This window comes from Schistocerca serialis, chromosome 4 (assembly GCF_023864345.2).
Source record: "Schistocerca serialis cubense isolate TAMUIC-IGC-003099 chromosome 4, iqSchSeri2.2, whole genome shotgun sequence".
NCBI classification, from domain to species: Eukaryota; Metazoa; Arthropoda; class Insecta; order Orthoptera; family Acrididae; genus Schistocerca; species Schistocerca serialis.
Window position 1 is genome coordinate 706,550,366 of NC_064641.1, and position 5,571 is coordinate 706,555,936.

The 5,571-nt window shown below is 48.3% G+C and overlaps 1 non-coding gene across 1 annotated transcript; it reads right to left on the minus strand.

The window, feature by feature from the left end:
* Positions 1 to 514: 514 nt before the first annotated feature.
* Positions 515 to 586, minus strand: Trnac-aca (transfer RNA cysteine (anticodon ACA)). Its single transcript has one exon. It is a non-coding gene; the product is annotated as a tRNA-Cys (tRNA).
* Positions 587 to 5,571: the final 4,985 nt, after the last annotated feature.

The window sequence follows — 5,571 nt, forward strand, 5'->3', positions numbered from 1 at the left end:
GTTTCATCCCAAGGATTTTTGGTCTTCTCATGGTGTCATCTCGATGGGTTTCTTGTATACATAAAATATCACACCTAGGTTCCTTGGCAATATGTTGCAGGAGTTCTTCTTTGGCAACAGACAATCCTTCTATGTTGATTGATACAATCACAAGGTGAGGTCTTGATAAAGACCTTTGGTTTCCATTCATAGTGAAACCTATAATGCAATGCTTTTGGAATGCTGACGTTCAGTTCAGTACTGGAGAATCTAGTCCAGTACCTATGCAGGGGCACCACGTGCAGGAGTCAGCTTCACCCCCGATATTAGCGATAAACTATATAAATAACAAAAATACTAGACGCTTTGCGCCTGGAGAAAGTGCGAGTTGGCGCCTTGACCTCAATGTCAGAACGCGAAAATCGCACTACTAGCCTTTTTCAAGCACGCTCTGTTCGTCCGTTCTGTGTAATCGTTTGGTATCTGATTAAATTGACATACCCGTCTATGGCTTTCGTAAACGAAAATTTCACTGTGCCCCCGACGTGATTTGAACACGCAACGTTCTGATCTGTAGTCAGACGCGTTACCGTTGCGCCACAGAGTCGACGCTGCTTAGGTGTTACTGTGAGTAGGTTCCTTGAACACTCATTGTACTGTTCAAATCTAATAAATAATGACAGTAGGATCCACGAGACACTCGTCCCAGATGTACTCGTTCTGGCGGGGGTGTAACTCAGTGGTGGTGTGTCTGCTTCGCACGCAAACGGTCCTGGGTTTAACTCTCAGCTCCTCCAATTTTTGTTTCTCCTTGCAGTAATGCATGAAAACTTTTGCTTATTACCATATTCTATAAAATTCAGCGTACAAGATTCTTCCCACAAGCAAACGGATTTCGCTTGTCTTCTAAAGAATTTCTCATTGGGAAGAAATCATCATGAAATTCAAATTTTTCCGTGTTGATAAGTTACAGGAGGCAAAGGAAAGTCTTCGAAGAGTGTATAGCCTTCTTCTGATGTACAATAAAATCGAAATCTTTTTACACGTGATGATCTAATTCGTTTCCTACGGCATCTGAAGAATGACACGAAGAAAATTTTGGAATGTTGTGTGTCCGAATTGGTGGGTTGTGCACCAACGTTGGTTTGAGAGGTATACGTGGAAATCTAAGACATCAGGGGCACTGGCGGACAGAGTATACTTGATAAAGTGTGTGGCGAGCCATAGGTAACTGTTCTGTTTGGCAGCCGGGAAGAGTCTGAAATCTGGGCGCAGAATGTCTTGGCTCTGTATTGCATGAGGCGCAGTACGGTTGAGCACAACCAGTTTTTTGAGCGTCCAATTCCAGATGCGCACTCGGTCCTCCCATACAAACTGATGTACAACAGTCACCACGTGGCAGGGTTTGCAGTTGCGACTCGGTGCAAGTTTATTTCTGTGCCGCTTTTCTGTCGTCGGAACAGTTTCAGTGACCACATCATACCATGCGTGTCGGACATCCATCGGCAGCGTCGTATTGTGGAAGTTAGCCCAAACCATTGACCAATCACAAGCCGGATACATCGTCTCCAAGGGGCAAGGCGGTGACGGCTGTAGTAAGTGGCGGAACAGCTGAGCAGTCGGCTTCATGAAAAGCTCGTTATCAATATAACTACTTTCGAGATAATATAGCGCAATATGCTTGAGGTGCGGGCTGATGTGGGCAATGTCCACAGGCGGAGGCAAGATGCGAGGGCGTGACAGCTGATAGAGCCGCTTCGTGACGGTGTCTTCGCTTGCAGTGAGTATCTGCCATGAGCGTTTCAGATACATAGCCAGGGCGTGGATGCCTGTTCCCGCAAGAGTGCTTTCATCGCCTGAAGTTTGGGTATCCAATTTTTATTAAACATGTCCAGAGTCCGGAACGACGTAGATACCAAGATGTTTTCTGGTCTGTACACAGGGCAGCCAGGCGTCGCCTGTGATGAGTTGTTCTTGACCAAGCGTTAAGATGGCGGATTTATTGAACAGTGCACCGCTATCTCTCTGAAATTCCCCAAGAATGCGCTTCGCTGCGGCGACGTCGCAAACATCGTTAAGGAGCACGCTGATACCGTCGGCGTATGCTTGGACCACAGACTTTATACCATAAAACTCGAAACCAGGCAGGGTATGATGTAGGTGGCGCAACAAGGATTTCACAAGGATTGCATAGAGCGTCGTTGAGAGAGAGAGAGAGAGAGAGAGAGAGAGAGAGAGAGAGAGAGAGAGAGAGAGAGAGAGAGAGCAGCCTTGCTTGATACCCCGTGAGAGCTGGACGTACTCAGTCGATGAGTTATTGTTCACGACGCTTGTACGGATACCATTTATACAGTTAATGGTTCAAATGGCTCTGAGCACTGTGGGACTTAACATCTATGGTCATCAGTCCCCTAGAACTTAGAACTACTTAAACCTAACTAACCTAAGGACATCACAGAACACCCAGTCATCACGAGGCAGAGAAAATCCCTGACCCCGCCGGGAATCGAACCCGGGAACTCGGGCGCGGAAAGCGAGAACGCTACCGCACGACCACGAGCTGCGGACTACAGTTGATGATTCGGACAAAATTAAGACTGAAGCCCATCATTTCCATCACGTTGCTGGGATAGTGATAGCATTTCTTCGCTTTGACAAGGCTTATGATAGAACTGACTATGGCCATAGGAGTGCGGATGACCCAAGTGAGGGACACGAGATCACTATACAGTGCCACAATGTTGGACAGTGATCGACCACGGATCGAACTCATTTTGTATGGTCCCAGAAGATCGTGTAACAGCTGCCGAAATAGGGCACTGAGGGTGCGTGTCAGAAGTTTAAAGTCTGCATTGAGCAAAGTAATGGGCCGCAAATCTTTGTTGGTGTTAGGCTTCGGTGTCTTACGTACTGAAACAGTTGCCGGCCGTTGTGGCCGAGCTGTTCTAGTCGCTTCAGTCTGGAACCGCGCGACCGCTACGGTCGCAGGTTCGAATCCTGCCTCGGGGATGGATGGATGGATGGATGGATGGATGGATGGATGGATGGATGGATGGATGGATGGATGTGTGTGATGTCCTTAGGTTAGTTAGGTTTAAGTGGGTCTAAGTTCGAGGGGACTGATGACCTCAGATGTTAAGTCCCATAGTGCTTAGAGCCTTTGTTGGTTGTTTTTGGGGAAGGAGACCAGACAGCGAGGTCATCGGTCTCATCGGATTAGGGAAGGAAGTCGGCCGTACCCTTTGAAAGGAACCATCTCGGCATTTGCCTGGAGCGATTTAGGGAAATCACGGAAAACCTAAATCAATTTGGCCGGACACGGGATTGAACAGTCGTCCTCCCGAATACGAGTCCAGTGGCTTAGAGCCATTTGAGCCACTTTTATTGAAACAGTTAACTCTCTGTGAAAGCAGGGAGTAGAGCAATTCCACGAAGTATTTCGTTGTACATCTTCTTAAGTCCGTCCCCTAAGATAGGCAATTATTTGACCTAAAATACGACCGAGAGCCCGTCCGCGTCCGGAGATTTATTACGCGGTTAGTGAAGGGAGCCAGCAAGTCTCGATTTTGGTCGTCTGTGATGTGGTACGGCGGGGTTCTATAGTGATACCATTCCTGCAGTTTCTCGTGTGGTGCACCTGTACGAGTGCAAAGTGCGGCAAAGTGGTTGGTAACATGGTTTTTGATGTCTCGCTGTAGGATATAACAAGCACCGTCGGCGTCCTGTAACTTGTGAATAAGTTTCCTGCGCGCCGCATGTAACTGTTGGACAATATGGTGTACAGACGTCTGCTGTGGGGGCAAGTTGGTGAAGTCACGTGCACGAATCTGGTGGCCGACAGCGGTTCGTCACATCAGGGCTGCAATTTTCCCTTCTATTCTGCGCATCTGCGTGATATTATTAGGCACCTGATGATAATCCTTGTACAGTTCTCGTAGAGCGCAGAAGTAGAATTCAGTAATTTCCTTCTCACCGCGCGCACTAATCCTGGCGTTGTGTTTGATGCAAGTAATGAGTTTCCCCTTGGCATAAAGCGTCCACCAATCAATCCATGTGGGGTACGTGGGCCTGCGTGATGTTACGGTATGCCAAACTGACAGGATCTCCCGCTCTCAAGTTGCGTCTTGTAAGAGGCGACAGTTGAGTTGCCATCGTCCGGAGCATCTGTAAACTTCCTGCGGTGAGTGAGTGGGGACGGTGTGGTAAGCGAGATGGTCACGGAAATTAACGGGCCAATATTCGCAACTTCCCATGTTAGCTAGAAGACCCCGTTGCACATATATATGATCTAACCTGCTGAAGACGTCGGTGTAAAGAGAGTAAATGCAACGTCATCAGGATGGAAGGTCGAGTAGCTGTAATTCCGTAACCAGTGTTAGTAGTTCCCGGCTGAAGTTAAAATTCGGCGTTTGATCAGTGCCACGCAAAACGCAGTGGAAGTCACCTCCCATAATATTGCGCAGGTGCAAGTTGGTGATTAAACTCGCGATCTCTCCAACGTAAAACTCTCTCCTCGCCGCACGCGACCGAGCGGGGTGGCGCAGTGGTTAGCACACTGGACTCGCATTCGGGAGGACGACGGTTCAATCCCGTCTCCGGCCATCCTGATTTAGGTTTTCGGTGATTTCCCTAAATAGTTTCAGGCAAATGCCTGGATGGTTCCTTTGAAAGGGCACGGCCGATTTCCTTCCCAATCCTTCCCAATCCTTCCCTAATCCGAGCTTGCGCTCCGTCTCTAATGACCTCGTTGTCGACGGGACGTTAAGCACTAACCACCACCACCATCGCCGCACGCGCGCTGGAACCGGAAGGGGCGTATGTATGAAGAAGGAGAACATCATTGAATTGGGCGGCAATGCCTCGTCCGGTAGGTAACAAGGCCACACAAGAAAATTAAATACCTTCTGTGGCGTGCGTACTGTAAGACCCTCGGTACACACACCATCAGATTACTTGACTTGTCGCTCTAACGAAGTAGACGAGTGTCAGCAGTCAGAAGTTCCTTTGGTCTTGGTACGTTAATCTTATTCTCACATATCTCTGGTACTTGACAAAGTGTCTATTCATTTATCTTAATGGCTATGTACAGGAATATGATAGTCTTATTAGGTGCAGACTGAAACTTGACTACAGGCTAATGCAGACTGACTAATCGGAGGCCTATACACTCGTTATAATATCTGGCGCGTTCAGGTATCACTGCGCGAGTGTGATCCGCGAGGAGAAAAGGTTCTACGTTAGCAGCAATCTCATTGGCTGCGTTACATATTAATACTCGGATCGGCGGAAGCAGAATTTAGTCAGTCTTTATGGCAGCGCCATCTCGTAGAGCGGAGACGGAGGAGCGCTGCGCCTGCGCTGTTGTGCGTAGCGGGGCACGCTCTAGTGGGAAAGCTATGTTCGCGCTGACTTACTCGGAACTATGTACGCAACACCTTCATTACACAGAATGATCGTACCGGCCTCCGTTCCAATATTGACAATGGCGTCATAACCCGGGACGTCGGCTAGGAGTGGCGTCATGGCTTCCTGTAAGAACATAATTTCGATGTCAGCGTCCCGTAAATACTGTCTAAGGCAGTAGACTTTTAC